Source organism: Chlorocebus sabaeus, chromosome 22, assembly GCF_047675955.1.
Source record: "Chlorocebus sabaeus isolate Y175 chromosome 22, mChlSab1.0.hap1, whole genome shotgun sequence".
NCBI classification, from domain to species: Eukaryota; Metazoa; Chordata; class Mammalia; order Primates; family Cercopithecidae; genus Chlorocebus; species Chlorocebus sabaeus.
Genome location: NC_132925.1, coordinates 62,190,191 through 62,213,216, shown reverse-complemented (window position 1 = coordinate 62,213,216; position 23,026 = coordinate 62,190,191). Strand labels below are relative to the sequence as shown.

At 35.5% G+C, this 23,026-nt stretch overlaps 1 protein-coding gene across 14 annotated transcripts in view; it reads left to right on the top strand.

Moving 5' to 3' along the window:
- CNTN4 (contactin 4) overlaps positions 1-23,026 on the top strand; it is a 976,967-nt gene that overhangs the window by 302,754 nt on the left and 651,187 nt on the right. The window lies entirely within an intron of this gene.

The window sequence follows — 23,026 nt, the reverse complement described above, 5'->3', positions numbered from 1 at the left end:
TTGTTTGTTTGTTTGTTCGTTTTTTAAGACAGAGTCTCAGTGTCACTGTACTCAGTGGAGTATAGTGGCACAATCATGGCTCACTGCAGCCTTGACTTCCTGAGCTCAGGTGCTTCTGCCACCTCAGCCTTCTAATTAGCTGGGACCACAAGCATGCACCATCATGTCAAGCTAATTTTTTGTAGAGATTAAGGTTTGTATTGTGGCCCAGACTTGTCTCAAACTCCTGGGCTCAAGTCATCTGCCAGCCTTGGCTCTCCAAAATGCTGGGATTACAGGCATGAGCCAATGTGCCCAGCCTGGCCTGTTCTTAAGTATGAAGGATAATGAGATATAGGGTAGATTGGACCTATACTATCTTCTCAGAAATCATGTTAAAGACCACCATATGAAAACAGTTGGGGGAATCCACCCGTTTTTGTCTAAAGCACTCCTCACATTGACTTTACTACCCCCACCCAGCCTCCCACATTCTGTCCTTTGCTCTGGACGACGTCCTCATGAGCCAGATCCTCATTTAAGATGAGCCCCTTTGAATTAGCTGCTTAGAAAGATAGAGCTCCCATGATGCCACAACAAACCCAGCTTGTGCAAAGGCAGTACTAATTTTAAAACTCAAGTGTTATGTCTGGGTTTTTTTTTTATTATTATTATTAACCTCTCCTGGAACTCTTCTGTGCTGTCATACATAAATCAGAAGATTATGAAAGAACTAGTCAAAGTAGCTGTTTCCTTCTAAGGCTGTAATTTGGTTCCATGAATTATTAATTATTAGACTGATATGGCATCAGCTCCTCAGAACCCAATATAAATGCAAAAGCCTCACCTTATCAGTTATAATCTAAGGAGCGGCAGTAATGTCATCCTTACCATTTAGTGGTATGCCGTGGGGTTTACAATATTCAACCCACTAAACTTCTGAAACAAATACAAAGTAAAGGATATTTTTGTGTGTGATTAGATTTGAAATTCAGTATAAGGAAGCAGATGTGGATTGCTTCAAGGGTTTTGATTGTTTTGAAGGATGGAGTTGTTTCATAGATGCTGAAGCAAATAACAAGGCATGTAAAAGACTGTAGTTGAAGAAAACTGTCTGAAAGTAAAGCTTTGGAACATCCTGCATCTCTGTTGCTGTTAGGGAGGAAATAAATAATGCACCATGGATTGAAGTTGTGCTAAAGATATGTTCAGTGCATGTTGAAAGCAGACATCTGATACAGTAAGTATATTATTTTTCTTACGTGAATTACAGCTCTTACATTCTTTGAAGCAAGAACTAAAAACGTATTAATTTTTTGTTTGTGTGTTTGTTTTGCTGGGGTACTTAGCTTTAATATTTGATGATGCCTCCCAGTTTTCTTTGGTTCTCTCTTTAATATGTAATGTCGTTTTATTTTAAAATGTTTTGAAGAAAAAAATTTATAAGCTTAAATTCTGTTCTGTTTTGTGAGCACAAGATTAGTCTCCTTTTAGGTGCAAGATTTTTTTCAGCAGTTTCTGAATATTTTAACAGTGTGCTCTTCACATATACATACATCTGATTGTCTCAAATACAGACTACAATATGCAGCTAATGTTACAAATGCCACACTGCTCAGCAGTACAATATAAAGAAGGAAGTAACACCTAAGCTCTAATGTAGCCAGTGGATTGGTGGTTCTATGAACAGAAATTCTAACCAAGTAGAAATATATGTTGGGGTTAGCTGTGCTAAAATAAATATGTTCTGTTTCACTAACTTAGCCATTCTAAGAGATTATTTAGAAATAATTAGTTTGCTAAATTTCTGCAAACTTTCATTTTATTCATAGAAATTTCAGTAGCTTTGTTACTCTGAGCACACTGCAGCAACCTCAGTGCTCTTTGACTTAAACAGATTACATTTTTTAACAAATAATTTTATGGGGTTAAATTTGGTCTAAGAAAATGAAGAGTATATTCATTCTATTAAAAATGGCTAAATATGAAAATGGCTTGAGTGCTAAAAGTACCTTGACTATGCTCTACTGTTTAATTATAGTCAGTTTTAAGAAACCGACAAATTAAAAATTTGCTCGAACTCACTGTAAAGTTAAAATATTAAAAGTCGAGATGATTTTCCTCATTAGGCCCTAGAGGCAAAGGTGTGATACGTTAGCACTTGAAAAATAAATAACAGTGCATCAAAAATTTTGAAAACTTTTAAGTATGCTTAAAGAATAGGATTTGTATCCACAAAGTTTCCTAAAATAAATAGATTGTGCCACATAATTGTATGACTCATTAAAACAAAAACAAAAGATGATATTTCTTCTTTAGTGTGAAATAACTCATTTTCTATTTTAAATTAATTGCTTTCTATATGCAAATTAGGGACAAATATTCCCTAATGGCAATTACTTGAAATTGTTTCATATTTAATATGGCACTGTTTTCAGTTCATTAATACTATTGGCCAACAGCTACTATAAAAAATTAATATTTTTCCAAATTTACTTTCTGTATGAGAGATTGATTCATTATATTGCCATTGAGGTGAAAAAGCTATATAGAAGTAAGTTTACCATGCACAGGTTTGGTCAATACTGTGTTGAGTGGACTGTGCATGAGATATAGGGTAGATTTAGATCTGAATTAACAGTGCATCAAAGACTATGAAGTTTTGTTCAGTATTAAAACAAAGTTATTTTGATAAGCATCTCCAAAATCCCATTTCTGGCCCATCATTGTTGAGGTATATGCCACGGAACTGAGAGTTCCCCGAAACACTTGGAAATGAACTCTGATCTTGACTTGATCACAAATGATGGGGCTCATTCTCCTCTCAATTTTGCTAACTTAGTTTGATCTCCTACCTTCAGTTTTACCAGAGATTTGAATTATATATTTAGATTTGCAATAAACTATAGAATGTGGAGGTTCAGGCCTTTCCAGATATTGATTTATTAGATACATCTTAAGTTTTAAATTGGCCAAATCAAAGGTGGTAGGTTTAAAACCCATATGTTAACTTAGGAATCAGGCAGCATTTGGGGAGAAGGCAACATACAGAAAATATCCTTTGGTCCAACCCAGTCATTAAAACAAGAAAGAACTATTGAACTGAGTTTAAAAAAAGAAAGAAAAGAGAAAAGAATATATCCTTTAGGTTAGAACACTGTCTTTCCCCACCCAGTATCTGTGTCAGTTTCTCCGGGGTCATTTTCTGTTCCGGTTTGCCCTTGCTCTGGATTAGTTTAGATTCCTTATCACCAGCCATGGTAAGCCAGAGTAAGCTTGTTAAGCTTCCTTACTTCTGTACCCTATCTATTGTCTTATGTTGTTTTTGCCCCTGTAAGTTTGAGCTCTTGTAACTTCTTTGGCCATAGTTCCAAGACGGTACTCATGATGTGGATGAAGGTGTTTTCGTTGTTGTTGTTTGTTTCTTTTTCTGTGGGATACCTTAGGATTCACTCATTTGTGATTTCAGAATGGAGTGAGAGAGAGCTGTTTTTGAAAATACATTATGCTAACTTAGTTACTAGCTGTTCCTAGTTATGTAAGTTCTCTGAGTCTCTGTTTTTTTCTCTATTTGTATATGGAAATGTTAATATTAACTATCTCATTTGATTATTGTGAGAATTGAATGAGATAACACATGTAAGATACTTAGTATTCACCCTCCATATACTAAATGCTCAATAAATCTACTATATTCACATATGATATGAGGAAAGTTTATGATTCTCTGAAAATCACTGCAATTAATTCTAGTTTGGGTTAATAATGGATTTGGTCTGTTATATGGATTCTAAGTAGAGTAACCATGAATGTTATTTCAATGTATATTTATATCAATGAAGAGTAAGAATCAAATGGTTTCGTCATTACCAGCTTACCACATAATTATGCTGTGGTGGAAATCTACTTGTAAAGAGTAACCTCTGCATTTTTCTTCAGATAGAATCAATAGACGTGAGTGATTTTGTTGCTTATGAAATACTTCAGGAAGAACTATAATTGTGTGCATCATGTAATAAAATTGAATGTGGATAGACAAACCAAGACTAATTACAGGCTTGGGTTTTCCCAGGAAATATTTATGTAAGTAACTTCTATAGGGGGATATGAGTCCTGTAAGGATTTTGACATTCTTCTGCCTTCAGTGATGCAGCACTTTCTCCTCTTCGAGAGCTAGCTCATTTATGAGGCTTTCCTGTGTAACCCTACCATGAAATAATAGTTTTCTACTATAAACAATTCCAGTATCACAAAACCAAAAGCTTGTTTCTGTGATATTTTGAAATTTTCTCTATTCTTTTAATAATATATATGTACACACACAGACATTCACACACATATGTAAAAGAAATATATATATGTGTATGTGTGTGGGTGTATGTGTATATGTGTGTGGTGTGTGTATGTGTGTGAATATATATAAATATATTTCTTTTTTTCCTTCTTCTTACATTTTATTACAAGATTTGGAATCACATGCTTACCATCCACCCTTCCTCTTGCCACTTAGTGCATATTTGTTTGTCAATAGATACTTAGGAAAGTAAACAATATAGCTCAGCTTCAAAAGTCTTAGTTCAATAAATCAAATAAAAAGATGCAAAATATAGATTTAGTAACAAGTTAATGTTCTTATATATGAGTAATGGTGCAAAAGCCATGACTATTATAATTTTAAAAATAAAATATTTGAAGTGTTGTACCTATAAGCAAAGAAACTAACTTTGTGATGGCTTTTATATCAAGTTTTCCAATCACTACTTTGAAGTCATTTGAATTATGCTGTACATAATAGGAGAAATACTGCCTTGTATTCCAACTTTCAATTTCTAAATTTATATATATATTACTATATATAAATATATTATTCAAACCCCATCACTGGTTTGAAATGAGCCCTCTTGGGGAGCATCATTATAGTTTTCTTGTTAGACTTCTGATAGGATAGGTGTGTGTTGGGAAATTAGCACATTACTTATTTTTGCACATAGTAAGTAATCACTTTTTAATTTTCTACTCTACTTTCCACCTTTCACGTGTGTATACCAGATATTGAAATGGAATGATCCCACTTTGATCACCTGTATTACAGAATTAGGTTATTTTCCAGATTTGACAAAATTGCAATTAAGAATTACTTCTTAGTAGACTTTGCAGATTATCTGAGTTACATTCTCTGGATCTCATAATTTTAGATTAGAAATCGGCCTTAGAGAACATTTTGTTCATTCCACTAATGGGGAGATAGACCCCCAAGAGGTTTCTCAAGGTCAGAGAGCCTGCTAGGGAAGGAGTCAGACACAGAAATTAGGTCTCCTGACTTCGTGTATAATGTCCTTTTTAATGCACCATATTTCCTGTAGTCAGATCGATCTACTCATCCCTGCTGATGTTCAGAAATCTCCCAGGTATTTGTAGATAATGTAGCTAGTGGCTATTTTGGAGCATGAGTCTTGAAGTTAAGATAATAAAAGAGAGTGTTCACTTTATTATGTTTTTCTGTATCAATTATTTCACAACTTAAAGCTTTATTTTTTTCTGTAAAATAATCATAGGTTTCTGATATTTTGGCTTTTCTAGTTTTCTCAAATGACTTGATTGATGAAGACAATCTGAGTAATTCAAGGCTAGGGAGGCAAACAAGAAAGAAGGAAGAATTATTTCGTTCTTATTTGGAGTGAACGGTGCACATGGTTTGAAGTTTTCATCAGGGATTCCAAATCTGTTGTTTCTATAGCTAATAATAGATTGCTCTTCAGAGAGGCTGCAAAACTTTGTAGAGGTTAAAACTTTCACCACACAAGTGTGGCTGTTTGTTCACCGTAGTACATTACCAGGTTAACTTTAACTGAAAGCTCAAGAGATTTAATGTTTTAATCCTCCAAAAGCAATTTTGTTTGCCGGCAAAATAGTAACTGGATATTTAGTTTCTCAGAGGAGATAGGCATATAATTTAAAATATATTAGAGCTCCCCCTGGGGCAAAGAACGTCTGCTGGACTGTAGTCTAATAAAACAGAATCTGACAAAGATGAGGTCTATGACATGTGCTCTGCTAGAACCATACTTGAGTAGATCAAGCAGGTTGGTTTGACAAACTGATCAAGACAACAGGCTTATGGAAACTGCCTCACTAGGACAGCTGTCCCCTTCCATCAGGGTTCTGCCCCCAATCTCCCTTGCAGCTGAATTTAATGGGATGTTATCATGTCCCCAACATGCAGTCTAAGAGCTGAACTCCCACCTCTTTTCTGTTTGACAGAATCTCTCTTATGAGCTTAGGGATAAATATTGGAACTTGGACCAAACAAAAATTGGCCAAATTTGTGGAAAGGAGACATAGATTTAAACTTAGAAGTGTCAGGTTCAAGTCTTTTCCTCCTCCATCTCTGATTTGTTTTTATATGTTTTATTTTTAAGTATTATGAATTCATAGTAGTTGTACATATTAATGGGGTACATGGGATATTTTGAAACAAACATACAATATGTAATTATTAAGTCAGGGTAATTGGGATATTCACCACCTCAATTTCCCGTCTCTCCATTTATCATTTCTGTGTATTAGGAACATTTGAATTCCACTCTTTCAGTTATTTTGAAATATATAATAAGTTATTGTTAACTAGTCACCATATCTGTGCTACTGAACACTAGATCTTTTTCCTCTTATCTGTATTTTTGGACTCATTTCCTATCCCTCTTTATCCTTCTCTCCACCTCTGATTTTATCTAAGCCTCTCAATGTGTCTTATATCTACTAGTTTCTTATAAAATATAATAATAGCAATTCCCACCTTCTTTATGGTACAGTGTTTTTTTCTGGGGAATTTAATATACCTAAAGTGTATGAAAGTTCTTTAAGCGGGTTATACCTTATGCAGTACAGATTGCTGTGATTGCAATAGTTCCTTGTGTATCTTATCTTTTGAATAGTGGAGTGTATTAATTTCCTGGAGCTGCCACAAACTGAGTGGCTTAAAGAACAGAATTTTTTTTTTTTTTTTTTTTTTTTTGAGACAGAGTCTTACTTTGTCGCCCAGGCTGGAGTGCAGTGGCACGATCTCGGCTCACTGCAAGCTCCACCTCCCGTGTTCATGCCATTCTTCTGCCTCAACCTCCTGCGTAGCTGAGACTACAGGTGCCCGCCCCTGCACCCAGCTAATTTTTTGTGTTTTTTTTAGTAGAGACGGGGTTTCACGGTGGTCTCGATCTCCTGACCTCGTGATCTGCCTGCCTCGGCCTCCCAAAGTGCTGGGATTACAGGCATGAACCATCCCGTCTGGCCGATAACAGAAGTTTATTGTCTCATCGTTCTGGAGGCTAGAAGTCAGAGATCAAGGTGTCGGCAGGGTTCGTTTCTTTTGAGGTCTGTAAGAATCTGTTCCATGCCTTTCTTTTAGCTTCTGGTGGTTTCATAGCAATCCTTGGCCTTCTTTTTCTTGTATCAATCACGCTGAGCTCTGCTTAAACCTTCTTATGACATTCTGTCTATATACTAGTCTATGTTCAAATTTCCTCTGTTTAAAGGATGCCGGCCATATTTGATTAGGGGCCTGCTGTACTCTAGTATAACCTCATCCCTTACACTAGATATAATCTGAGAATTATATCTGCAGTGACCCTATTTCCAAAAAAGATCACATCCTAAGGTACTGAGAGTTAGGACTTCAATATATTAATTTGAAGGGGGACACAGTTCAACACATAACAAGGAACATAGAATATTATTTTTCTTTTTGTCTCACTTTTCTTAACTTACTGCTGCTTTTACTCAGAAAATTTGGGATGACCATGATGTTTCTGGATCTTCCCATCTCTCTGTTCCTGCTCTTCCTATAAATCTCAACCTACTTTCTAATATATTTCTTGTATAATCTCAAAGTACAAGAATATGCATGCCATAAGATAAGCACTGAGTAATTGTAAATCACTCTTAGTAAATTAGTAGTCTAGGCTAATCTGATTGTCAGCTGTTAATTTTGTGGTTTCTGAGAATCACCAAATAATGTACTCAAACCTGCTGATTGTTTATATTTTTTTAAACTACAAAGAACTTTCATTTACAGTATTGCATCTAAACCAACATAGTTAATATTTATACTCATATCAAAGATGTCAAACTTCAGGTGTAGAGGTGATGAAATGCCAAAAGTCACCTGACTAGTAATTAATACAGCCTGGACTGGATTTTAAGAGATTTCAATTTCAAGCCTAGAATTCTTTCTGCTATATCATCGTGCTGCTCTTTAGAAAATGGGTATAGGAAGGTTTGTGACCTCTGTTTGAAACCCATGGAACTACCTAGTGGACCTATGAGTGCAGATTGTCCATAGAATACTTTCTCAATTTCTTCACATCAGGCATTTCTGATTTCTGTAATCTATCAACAGTGGTTATTGCGCATGAGGCTCTATAGTTGATATAAATAATGAAGAGAATTGTTTCATTTATCTGAATCGTTTTTCTTCTGCAGAAACCTCCTGCATTTGTTTTCTAGTGCTGCTCTAATGAATCACTACAAATTTAGTGGCTTAAAACAATACTCATTTATTAGCTTACAATATTTATGGATCAGAAGTGTAAACACAGCATGGCTCTCTGCTTAGGGTTTCATGAAGCTTAAAGCAAGGTCGTGACAGGCCTTTCCCCTTCCTGGAGCTGGAGGAGAAAATTTGTTTCCAATCTCATTCAAGCTGTTGGCAGAATCCAACAGGATGTGATTGTAGGATTCAGGCCCTCATATTTTGCTGGGTTTTGGCTGGAGATCATTCTCAGCTCCTAGCATCTGCTCGCATACCCTGGCTGCTGGCCTTCTTCAAAGCCAGAAATGATGGTAGAGTTCTTCTCACATTCTCTCTACTCTCCCTTTCTACCTCATCTGTCCTGCCTCACCTTCTCCTCCACATATTTCTGAAGGAGACTCTTCTGTCTTCCCCTTCTGCTTTTAAGGACTCATGTGATTACATTGGGCCAACTGATAATCTAGGATAATCTCCCTGTTGTAAAGTCAGCTAGTTAATCACCTTAATTCCATCTACAAAGACCTTTCACAGAAATACTTAGATCGGTATTTGATAATCAGTAAATGGAAACCTTTGAGGGACAGCTCTAGAATTTGGCCTATAACATCTCAGTATTTTTTTTTTTTTTTTTTGCATTAAGCATTTTCAAATCAGACAGTTGTTTACCCCTAAAATCATGTCATTTAGAATGTACTAGGTACTTTCAACTTATGTTATTCTTATGGCATCTGAATGGGATGGAGACAGTCATCCCCATTTCTTAGATAAGAAAGCAAAGGCATCAAGTTTAAAAGGTTTTATCAGATACATAGGGAGTATAATTTAAAGTATATCAGAGTTCTTCTCAGTGTAAAGTACATCTGCTAGCTCTTAACATAATAAAAGATAACAAACCCTTATTTTATCCTTCTTTCTGTTTTAATCATTTATGTAATTGACTTGTTCTTTCCATATTTCTTCCCAATTTATGAATCCTATGAGATTATCATCCAATTTCAGAACAGGGGCAGGAATTGTTTGGGGGAGCATGGATTAAATGCCTGGCTCTTGTTCAGTATGGTACATATATTTCCAAGCTTTGTTTGATGAGAGACCTTGAAATTAATGACAACCCAGTAGCAATGAGCACACCTAGGACTCATATCTTGGTATTTAAATACCAGTTCTTCAAAGGCTCTTTGAAGTAGCTGATTCCAAATCTGGGGTAGCGAAAGTACAAGATGAGCCTGGAGCAACTTTGGCACTAAAAAGTTAGAAAGTCCTCAAAAAGTAAGAGTGCAGGTCAAAGTACACAGGCACTGACATGAAGAACCCCCAATGACCAAAGCTGGAAAATTGGAGCAACCCAATTAGTAACTATGGCTATTTATTTAACTCATAGAATAAAATAAATATATGCAAACCCATACTGTTATAGATAGAGAGAGAGAGAGAGACAGAGAGAGAGATCAGCTCTTACTACTAGGTGAATTATAATTACTAAATGAATTATAGAAGGAATAAAGGAAATTGAACACCATCATTAGAAAACTATGATAATGGCTGGGCATGGTGGCACATACCTGTAATCCCAGTAGTTTGAGAGGCTGAGGTGGGTGAATCACTTGAGCTTGAGAGATCAAGACCAGCCTGGGCAACATGGCAAAATCTCATCTCTGCCTACAAAAAATACATAAATTATCTGGGTGTAGTGGTGCATGCCTGTAGTCTCAGCTACCCAGGCTGAGGTGGGAGGACTGCTAGAGTCCGAGAGGTCAAGGTTGTAGTGAGTGAAGATCATTTCATTGAACTCCAGCCTAGATGACAGAGTAAGACAAAAGAAAGGAAGGAAGGGAGGGAGGGAGGGAGGGAGGCAGGGAGGGAGATAATTATTCCAGACGAGATACACTGTCATGTTGAAACTTGTGGATGAAAGTTCAAGAAAAACAAATATTTCTTACTCTCAAAGTATATCCTCCCAAAATTTATTAATTATAAAGGGGAAATGTTAAATTTTACATTGGAAAAACCCAGCAGGTACCACCTTAATCACCTTAATCAAGTGATCATGTTTAATATCAATGATAAGACATTTTGACATCATGTACCCCTGACATGACACAGTGAGAAGGGCACATCTGTTCTGTGGTTTCTTGTGAAAAATGTATAACTTCAATCTAATCATGAGGCTGCACCAGGCAAACCTAACATGATGGACACTCTATAAATTAGCATTATTCTTCATTGTATCTTCATATCACAATACAGGAAGAGGATGTTAGTGAAACCATTAGTAAAATCCAAATAAAGTTTATAGTTTATTCCCTGTTTTAATAATTGCACTATGGTTATGTAAGATATGAACCTTGGAGAAGCTGGATGAAGAGTGTATGGGAATTCTCTGTATTACTTTTGTAATTTTTTAAAATATAAAGTAATTTTTTTAAAAAGTCTGGCTCTCTCATTAACTAGCCTTGTCATATTGTACAACATACCTTTTTTGAGCCTCACATTCCCTGTCTGTAAAGTTTGCCTAACAATACAGAGCCTGTTACAAAGTATGTGAAATATAACTTAGAGAGACAATGTAGCCTAATAGTTAAAAGCAATTGCTTTGAAGTGATATAAGTGTGGTTCTACCAGTTAAAACTGTAGAGGAATGTAAAACTTACCTAAAGCCTCAGTTTCCTCAATTTTTGTACTTACTCAGATTCACTTGCTGTAAATTTTAAATATGATATAGCAGGTAAACATTTAACACTTCTTAGCAGGAGATGAACAGAGTGAGGAGCTACAAATTTGATTCCAAAGTCTTAAATTCCAGTTGCACTTATTAAGATATTTTTGCATGAAGCATATATTAAAATTAAGCATACAAGATATCTTTCTATGTCTAACTCATATATTGAGGTGAATAATTTTTATTTAGGGAGTTTTTATACAACAGTGGACAAAGAAAACTTTAGCTCATGTGTTATTTTGAAAGTGGCAGGAGCAAATGTTTGATTAATAAGATTACAGGCATATTTGCATCTAGAGAGAAGGTTCATAAAGGAGTTATTTTTACTTGTAATTTATTTAGCTTGAAACAGGGGAAAAATTGAGATTAATCAGTTGTCAAGTAGCTTCTGAGAAACCCAGATATATTTAAAGAATCGTGCTGAGATCTGACATACTTCTAGGTTTTTTCAGGAATTGTTTTTGTTTTTGTTTTGGCTAATCAGTTTATGAACCACTTGGTCTATGTATAAACTAAGATCTAATAACTCTCGGAACATAACTTTCATAAGTCTATCTATGTAAAAGTGCCTTAAAACATATAAAAATCATAAAGGGAACAAATATAAAGAACACTGGAGAGGGATTTGGGTGTTGTGTCTGTATTTTTGCAATATTAGCTTCATGTGCTGCCTGACTGCATACTTTGTACTTGCTTCCTCCTCTGTCATTTGGGATGTTATTTGGTCATGAGAAGGTGGAAATAGTGCTGTATGTTAAAATTGATTCCCAAATTCGTCAAAATGTCATATCTGTTGTCTGATGGATAACAAACAAATGCAATCATGAAGAGTTATTCCCATCCTGACTAGACTTTAAGAAAATACACTATTTTGAAAATTGGTAAATTAAAAGATTAATCACTACATAAAGTAAATCTTCCCTTCATGTAACATTCCCTATGTGATGAATCTAAATTGTTGGCAACAATACTCCTAATAATACATGTATGTATGTATCTGTATATATCACAAATATGTGACATATTTATTTAAAGTTTCTTCATTTATAAGCAGTATGGTAGTTTAAAAGGATTATGAAGGTCATTCTGTGTCAAATGTTGTTTTAAGAAGAAAGTATCTGAAATCAAGTAGCACTTATTTGTTGCTTTGTTTTTATTCTGATGGCAGACAACTGTGTCATACAGTATATCATACAAGTAGATATTTTCTGTACAGCCTAAGAGGGGGCTTGGACTAGGCCATTTCTGTATTGATATCCTGAGACCTACATATCCCTGGAGACCAATTACAAAGGTTCACAAGGTTGTTTTTATTTTGCTTTCTCTTGATTCCTTTTTAATGAGGTCTCCCAGTAAACAGCAAGCATGATGCTTTCCTGTTGGAGACCTGTCTGCCGCCTTCAACCATTTATTACTAATTCATCTGGGAAATGATTTATAAATTAAATATTAGGAAAATGTACTTGAGGGAAAAAGTGGTAAGAGGTGTAATTTATAATTCTCATTTAGGAGAAAGTCATGCCAGCCATTTCCTAATGGAAGGATGCTGAGAGTCACTCATAGAAATACAGTTGTGGTTTATGTAATAAATAGAGATGTACATGAAGAGAATCTGCAATGTATATTTCTGGGCATGTGGTTCATTTTAATAAATTGTGAAGACAGAAGTTTCCCAATTTTTCTCTTCAAGTGAACCCTTGGAAAATTGGGAAATAATAAAGAGCAGAAGTGACCTATCAATATGTGGTATCTCATAACTCATCTCCATGACAAAAATATAGTATTTATCAATACTGAGTGAAAATAGCTTCATCACAGAATAAAATGTGGTGTTACTAGATGTCAGTGTCATCATGGATTTGTGCAAGAAGGGATTCCAGATGCTATTTTAGAACAGTCTTCTCATTGTACAGATGATGAAACTGAGGCCATCCCTATTTATGACTTACCTAAGGTCTCATAACTTTTAAGATATTAAATTTTTGAGGTTATTTATAAAGTTTCAAGATTTATTTTTGCACTTATAGGCAGCTTTTGTATGAAAGAAATCTGCTTTTCAGCTAGTCAGTCATATTAGGATTATGTCTTATGAGAATATCTTTAACATTTGCATTGTTAAAGGAAGATGAACAATAGGGTGTTTCTACACCCAGAATTTAAGAGGAACAAAATTATAGCTTTGGAATCACCTGCTAAAATTTTATTAATTCCAGGGAATTAAAGCACACTCATCTTGCAGGTTTTATTTAATAGAAACATTTGTTCCTCTTTTTAAAGTTCTGAGTAATTTCTAGATACGTTTTCTTTCTTTCTTTCTTTCTTTTTTTTTTTTTTTTTTTTGAGACAGTGTCTCGCTCTGTCACCCAGGCTGGAGTGCAGTGGCATGATCTCTACTCACTGCAAGCTCCGCCTCCCGGGTTCACTCCATTCTCCTGCCTCAGCCTCCCGCGTAGCTGGGACTACAGGCGCCTGACTAATTTTTCGTATTTTCAGTAGAGACAAGGTTTCACCGTGTTAGCCAGGATGGTCTCAATCTCCTGACCTTGTGATCTGCCCGCCTCGGCCTCCCAAAGTGCTGGGATTACATGTGTGAGCCACCGCACCCAGCCTCTAAATATATTTTCAATACCACTATAATGGTTGCATTATAGCAATCATTAATCTCAAAGATATAAGCAATGAATTCATAACTGTGAAATCATAGCTTTGTGGTTAATATTTTTTGATCTCATTTTAATCTTTTTAAAATTTCATTTCTATTTGAATATTTAGACTGTACTTGAATATAAATTTCAAACATAAGTAAGCACATGTTATCTTTATTTAAAAGATGATGCATATATATATTATCTATGTATACACTATTGAAGTATGTCCATGTATATATAAAATTATATGTTATATGTGATTTTCTAAATTATATATGTACTGAAACAAACAGATATAATCTATAGCTGATATTTTCTGGTGAAAATAATTTACCGGTATGGGTTTGTTGGTGTCTGACTGTCACCTCTAAGAAAAGATTCTACTGGGTCATTATTAAAATTTCAGTTTGGGGGAAGGTTAATAGAAATTAGCAATATTATAGTTTAGGCAGCACCTATATGCAGTTTCATTTACCGATATTAACCTAGACCATACTGGTTTATGAGGGGAAACAATTCAGTGATGTACATTTAATCATTTTTCTTTATCTAATTTAAATCATGTTCTTCTTGATAAAATGTTATCTTGGCCAATGTAAGAAGATGGAAGATGCTCACATGAACTTTGTGGGACAGATGCTGAAAATCTGTGTTGACAGCATGTCTCTAATTCATCCTTCTGACAACATTTACAGTTGGAATAGAACAGAGAATTCTGTAAGAGTCATAGTTTTTAGATAAAGATTGTTACAGAGGCATAATAATTCCAGAAGATTTCCATCTTCTAACAGTCTCTTGAAATTAATAATAAAGACAATGGCTTTCTATTCATCCACTTTACCACATCAGGCAGTGGAAATAGAAAATGATATAAAATTAATCCCTTCTCTTGACAATTGTAAAGTGGTAATCCTCCATTTTATCCTCTCAGAGGATATTTGAAGATAACTTTTTTATTCTCCTATTTTCATATTCTGTTTCATAACCTCATATACTGTATAGCCCATTTCCTTGCCGGTGGTCAAATAAGACTGCAGTAGAAAGCCACAGCTAGGTTACTAGGGTTCTGAAGAATGTATCAACACAGAAAACCAATTTCAGATATATTTTCAGTGTTACTGCTTTAGAATGCATGTCCTTTACTGAGATATCAAAAATCAAAGACTAGATGAGCTCATTCATGTGAATAAGCTTGGGGATGAATTACCTCTTTATACTTTCATATTAAAAGAGCAGTCGTATAGTCAGCCTGGCTGTGGGATCTTGGTCCAGCAAAGCTAAATGTTCTTTTCCTAATTTTTTATATTATTTAAGTGTAGTGTCAGAACTATTCCTTAGTGTCTTTATTAGTTTTGCCCTTAACTCTGTAGTCTCATGTGTTCAGAATGAGCACCGACTAGCAAATATAGACAAATGCAGTATTTCAACTGGACTTTACATATAAAACGATGGTGTTAATATACTCTCTTCTGTGGTTATTATGTAGTTTACTTACAAACTGACATGCATTTTTTCTCACTTATAAGTGGGAACATGTATGAAGGGCAACACACACTAGGGCCTATCGGGGTCAGGGGCAGGAGGAGAGAGAGCATCACGATAAATAGCTAATGCATGCAGGGCTTAATACCTAGGTGATGGGTTGATAGGTGCAGCAAATCACCATGATACACATTTACTTATGTAACAAACCTGCACACCCTGCACATGTATCCCAGTACTTAAAGTTAAAAAAACAGAAATTAAGCTAAAAAGAAGAAAAACTGATACGCATGATGCATGCTTATTTCTTCCGAAATATTGAGATGTTTATTTAATAGATGCCATAAAGGTACCTAAAATCTGATTAAGAGAATCCTAATTTATTGCATTTTTCGGCGAAAAAGTAGACTATTGATATAAAATATTTTGATGTTGCACCCTTAGATGATTGCCCTGTTTAGTTTTTTGTAATGTCTTTTCATAAGGAAGTTTGATTCTTTAAACTTGGAATTCCAAAATTCCCAGTACTTTCAATCAATAGACTAATTGCTTGCTTCCTTGCCTGCTGCCTGCCTGCCTGCCTTCCTCCCTCCTGCTCTTTCTTTCTTCCTTTTATTTATAATTTAAAAATCAAGTTATTGGAAAAAGTATTGAGTCACTTTATTCTTTGTGTCTTACCATGTAAGTTTCAAATTTTTGTGCCTCTTTGCTTTTATTCTGTGGTTACTGTATTTTGAAGTAATGTTTTCCCCCTTTTCCATTGAGATACAGTATACATACTATAAAAAACGCTTGAATTTTAAGTTTAATCTATTGCTCCATATATGTACTCATCTAACCATTACCTTGATCAAGATAGAGAATATTTCCATTAACTTTAAAAGTTCTCTTTTACTCCTTGTCTGTCAATACGTCTTCTATCCTGTGGCAATTTGCCCTTTGAATTCTATCACCATAGATAAATTTTGCTTGTTCTTGAACTTCACATAGGTGGAATCCAAAAGTATGTACTGTTTTGTGTCTGGCTTATTTTGCTCGACACAGTATTTTTTAAGATTCTTTTGTATTGCATGTATCAGGAGTCTGTTCTTTTCCTTGCTGTGTATTATTCCATTATATGAATATATCACAATCACTTCATCCTCCTCCTGGTGATGAATATAACAGAAGCAAATTTACAGATACTTTTTTTTTTGGAGGCGGAGTTTCGCTCTTGCTGCCCAGGGTGGAGTGCAATGGCGCCATCTCTGCTCACTGCAACCTCCACCCCCTGGGTTCAAGTGATTCTCCTTCCTCAGCCTCCTGAGTAGCTGAGATTACAGGCACCCGCCACCATGCCCATCTGATCTTTTGTATTTTTAGTAGAGATGGGGTTTCACTATGTTGGTCAGGCTGGTCTCAAACTCCTGACCTCAGGTGATTCACCCTCCTCAGCCTCCGAAAGTGCTGGCATTATAGGCATGAGTCACCGCACCCGGCCTACAAATACCTTTTTTTTTTTTTTTTTTTTTTTTTTGAGACAGAGTCTTGCTCTGTAACCCAGGCTGGAGTGCAGTGGCGCGATCTGGGCTCACTGCAAGCTCCGCCCCCCGAGTTCACGCCATTCTCCTGCCTCAGCCTCCCAGTAGCTGGGACTACAGGCGCCCGCCACCATGCCTGGCTAATTGTTTTGTGTTTTTAGTAGAGACGGGGTTTCACCATGTTAGCCAGGATGGTCTCGATCTCCTGACCTCGTGATCTGCCCGCCTTGGCCTCTCAAAGTGCAGGGATTACAGGCTTGAGCCACCGGGCCCGGCCACAAATATATTTTTATTAGTCAACAGATCTCGTGTCAGATGGGTGCACCGACGTGGGGTAGCGGTTTGCTCTTCTAATTCTTACACAATAGTAATGAGTCTTTAAAACAAAATCCTGTGTTTGCATGTTCTTGAAGCCTCAGAAATTATCTAGCAAATAACAGGGTTTTGTTTTTTTTTTTTTTTTACTGCATTTGTGCATCTCATATATATACATTTGTAACTGAAAACAAAAGGTAGAATCGTATAGTAGTTAGGATAGAAAGTTGCAGAATCAGAGTGCTTGAATTTGAATTACAGATATTCTACTTGATATTATGTGACTTAAGGCAATTTATTTATATTAACTGTATCTTGCTTTTTTAAAAATAAAAGATATTAGAACCTTCCTGATAGAATTGTTTTGGTGATTAAGTTAGACTTTACCTTCAGAGTAGATAGTAAGCACTCAATAAATGTTAACTGTTATTACTGTTGTTCCAAGTATGTACATTATTTTTATTCAAAAATATATACAGGATTCCATATGATTCTACATTCATTTGCAGAGTTAAAATGTACTGTGTAGATTAGGTTAATCTAATGACTGTCTCCTCTAACCAAAATTGTCAGAGGGCTGACTTCTCACTCACTTTGGCTCTTGTATCTCTACTTTAGTGGAATCAAAGTGAATGATAACAACTGAAAAGAGATTGCTTCTTAACTATAAATAATGAGATACTCCAGTTTAAATTACTTCAACAATGTTCTTGATCAAATCATACTCAATCACTTATTTTCAGAATCCAGATATTACTCCTATGAATAACAAAAGAAAACTCAGATTTCTGTTCTTGAAGCATTAAGCCTCTTGATATGGGGAAAACGGTGTTAAGTGTGAAAGAAAGACAGCTGTCTAATTTGTTGGACATCTAGGTGTGTCATGCTAAATTTCTTAGATTTGAAAAATAATTTTTTTGTAGTATTTTTCCCATTCTGAAAAGATTTTTATATAAACCTTGATTCTCTTTTTTCTTTTCTTTTTTCTTTTTTTTTTTTTTTTTTTGAGACTGAGCCTCCCTTTGTTGCCCAGGCTGAAGGGCAGTGTCACGATCTCTGGTCACTTCAACCTCCACCTCTCAGGTTCAAGTGATTCTCCTGCCTCAGCCTCCCGAGAAGCTGGGATTACAGGCATATACCACAACACCCAGCTAATTTTTGTATTTTTAGTAGAGACGGGGTTTCACAATGTTGGCCAGGCTCTGGAACTCCTGACCTCAAGTGATCCGCCTGCCTCGGACTCCCAAATTGTTGGGATTACAGGCGTGAGCCACTGCGCCCAACCCATGATTTTTTAAATAACAAATTTAAATTATTTTTCTGACTACCTACTGTTTGCAGCTGTAAGTGTGGATTCTTTCAGTTAAATATTTTACATGTTTGGTGCTAACAACTCAGTATTTAGCCTAATCCCTATTTCAGCATCCAGAGTCTATACTGGTGCCATTCGTTGAATACCAAGGATGGCACAGACCTATGCCTCCATCACACCATAAACAATGGGGACAGTGCCTCCAGCATATGAATGATATAGGTAGAGATATGGCTGGAAAATGGTAGATGGGACTTTCTGACTTGAGGGATTTCAGGGTTTTCTAACATTGTAGGATGGTTGGTAGATACCAAATGTCCATGGCTTTCATAGACCAGTGATGTTACTTGAATTACTGATGTAAGTGTTTCATCCCACCTATTAAACTGCACCCTCTTTGGGAGTACATTTTAGGTATTAATTTGTTTCTTCTATACCATTTAGCATATTGCCTGCCCTTAGTATGTCCCACATACAAATTTCTCATTAAATGAAGTAAGCATATAAACCTAAAAAGTATAGTGAAATGTTAAAAAAGTGCCATTTTAAAAGAATATGACAACAAAAAATGGCATATATATGCATTAAAATAAATATGTAAAATGATTCTCACTAAAATGTTAATGGGTAGTTATTTTTGTCTGGGAATTCAAGTGATTAAAACTTCTCTTTTTTGTAATTGTATCACTTGTTAATAGTAATTGATATTATTTATATTATCAGAAATAAATGGTCATAGTAGATTATAAAGGAAAATATTTAAAAAACCATTAACTGTAGAAAAATCAAAATTTTCAAAGCTACTTTTCACAAAATTATCATACCTAGACATTCAATGAGTTGATTTTGTTTTGTATTTAAATTTTTCTATAGTATGGAGAGAGAAGGAATATTCAAAATTATTTTTATAAAGCCACCATTACATTAATACAAAGATCTGCCAAACACAACACAAAAGAATATTTCAGATCAATTACACTTATGAATATACTTTCAAGAATCCTAATTTAATTCATCAAATTATTTGCACATTAAAGGAAAAGCACGTAGAAAAGAAAATAAACATTGAGTGAGCCTCGTTGGAAAACTCTTCTCATATTTCAAAATTGGGAAGCGGTTTCCTTTCCATGTAGATCATTATATCCAATATATTAAGTATAATACAAGCGTAGGTTTAATCACTTTCTATTTTGGCAACTCATTTAAGAGCATCACTATTTTTTATACTGTGGATAAGGTATTCTGACTTCTCAATTGCCTTAAAAGAGTGCCAGGTAGTCATACTGTAGTGTTAAATGTGCTCTTCTGCCTTGCATTCATGCTAAGAAAACCAGTGTCTATTATGTGGCTCCTCACTTTAGCCTTCTCAGCATGAAAGACCATTCCAGAAGCAACAGTATTTTTTAAAAGTATTGATAGTGTTGGTTTGTAAAGGCCCCATAATGTTTTGCCCACATCAAACCTGTGCTCTCTGTGCAAGAGAACCATAATAACTAGAGCCTTCTGGTAATGTATATGAATTTTACAGGATTATTTCAGTTTATGGATCAGCTTTGTAATAGTGCAAGAGTTTCACTGAGCTTAACCAGGTGTGGGCAATTGTCAGGTGCCATTAAAAAGTTATAACATTTCCAAGGACAGGGATGTGATAGGTCATTTTATAAGAAAGAAGAAAATTATTAAACATACCACATTATTTTTAGTTCAATGGTAAGTGTAAGAAAGTACGTTTGCTTGGTATACATTTCTGTAGAACCCAGGGTTTGGCTTTGATCTGCTATAATTTCCCTTGCCTTTTCCTATTTAATTTTTTTCTTTTATTCTTCTATTAATATGATTTCTATAGGTTTCAGAAACTTTCAAAACAATAAGGTACTCCATTTCTGCACTATTGAATTTGATGTTGGCCTTATTTATTCTCACCTCTTTTTTAAATTTGGTTTTTAATTTGGGATTTGGGTTGGCCCTGTCCTATTAGAGTTCTTGGTTGCAGCACATTCTCCTCCTTCAGTAACAACTCTAGAAGCTTAATAACCAAAGTTATAACCCACATTTGTTTTACTGTACTCTAGTACTCTTAACTACTGGGCAGATTTCAGTATAAGGTGAATTGGAGTGAGAATTATTTAGTCAATCAATAGCCATTTAATAAGCATTAGGTTACCTGTTTTGGAATTTTTAAGAAACATATAAATACTAGTGTGCCATGTCCTCACAGAGTGAACAATCTAAGGAAATGAAAAATAAATAAATATATATATATATATATATGTGTGTGTGTATATATATACACACACACATATATATACATCAGACAGTGGTTTTGGATAATAAAATAGAACTTTAAAAATAAAGTTATAAGCTTATTTCCTCATAATGATCATTCCATATCACAGGCCACCTGCATCCTCCATAAAAGAATAGAATTCTTAAATTTGAGGTTTAATAGATTATGTCACTTTTTATTAGCCCTAATAAACTTTTTCCTAGTAATTTTGTGACCTTCCAAAATTGACTTAGTTTATCAATGCCATTAGTTTTTCATTTTTGAATTGGAGATAGTAGGAATATCTGCTTCATATAACATATGTAAAATGTAATTTAAATATACAGAAATGAAAATTGGGAGGTAATCTAACCATCTTGTGTTACATGTGAGGAAACTGACATATTAAAGTAGGAGGCTTCCCCAAAATGGAATATTGAGCTTCATTAGTGGATATTACATTTGTTGATTCTTCATGCTTCCTCATTGGAGTTTCCAGATGCCACTCTTGCTTCTGAAAATTCTGTATGACTTGTGATGTAAAAAAATCAGGGGACTTTCCAGTGTCGCAACCTTTTTTTTTTTTTTTTTTTTTTTTTTTGAGATGGAGTCTTGCTCTGTCGCCACAGCTGGAGTGCAGTGGCACAATCTCGGCTCACTGCAAGCTCTACCTCCCGGGTTCATGCCGTTCTCCTGCTTCAGCCTCCCAAGTAGCTGGGACCACAGGTGCCCACCACCACACACAGCTAATTTTTTGTATTTTTAGTAGAGACGGAGTTTCACTGTGTTAGCCAGGATGGTTTTGATCTCCTGACCTTGTGATCCACCCGCCTCGGCCTCCCAAAGTGCTGGAATTACAGGCATGAGTCACCACGCCCAGCCCAGTGTCTCAAGTTTCTACAACATCAGAGTTACTTCTTTTAGCAGAAGTCTCACAGTTCGAGAAGTAACCTTCTTAGTGGAGAGCTGGCAGATTGATTATAAATAAGGGCTTCAGCTCCCTTAGTGTGGGACATGTTGCCCGCTCCCTTCAGGTACTTATCTGTCCTGGACCAGACAGAAGCACATTTACTTTTCATATAACTTACTTCCATTTCTCCACTTCCTCTCTTTTGTCAGTGTTAAAGCTTAAAATGATGAAACAATCCAGCAGTTATCCAACTACAGATAAATAACTGCTGGACTGTATCATCATAGACAGTTGGTGAAAAATTCTAGACCAGAATCCAGTCCCTTCAATCTTGTATACTTTCTACTGTATTGACAGCCAGACAGGAACATTAATTAACCCATTTTTAGCTGGTTTCAAAACCAGTAACCTCAATTCCACAATTAAGATATGGATTCAGAAATACTTAGTTTGCACTGAGCTCTTTCCTACTTCACTCTGGGGTCATAAGAAAGGCTGTGAATTTCTGCTTCCTTCCCATTCCCTCATATTAATAACCTGCCAGGAGACCTCTAGGGGAGCGATGGTAATAAACTAGCTAATAAAATGAGATTAGAACCTTCAAAACTAAACATCCTCTTATGATACAATCCAGCAATCACACTCCTTGGGATTTACCCAGAGGAGGTGAAAGCTTATGTCTACATAAAGACCTGCATACCGATGTTTATAGCAGCTTTATATATAATTGCCAAAACTTGGAAGCAACCAAGATGTCCTTCAGTAGATGAATGTTTAAATAAACTGTGGTACACCTAGTCAATGGAATAATATTTGGCACTAAAAAGAAACGACCAATCAAGCCATGAAAAGACATAGAAGAAACTGAAATGTGTATTACTAAGTGAAAAAGCCAATCTGGAAAAAAGCTATATACTATATGACGTTCTGGAAAAGGTAGATAACTATGGAAAGAGTAAAAAGATCAGTGGTTGCCAGGGATTTGGGGTGACAGAGAGATTAATAGAGCAGAGGATTTTTAGGGCAGTGAAACTAATCTGTATGATACTATAATGATAGATACAGATACATGTTACTATAAATTTTTCCAAAACCATAAAATGTAAAACATAAGAGTAAACCCTAATGTGAAGTATGGACTCTGAGTAATAATGATATGTCAGTATGGGTTCATTGATGATGATAAATATACTGCTGGTCGGGTATATTGGTAGTTCGGAGAGGCTGCATGTGTAGGAGGGCAGGGATATATGGAAAATCTCTGTACCTTCCCCTCAATTTTGCTGTGAACCTAAAGCTGCCTAGAAAAAATAAAATCTATTAAAAAATCACTACACAGGAAAAATGTGAG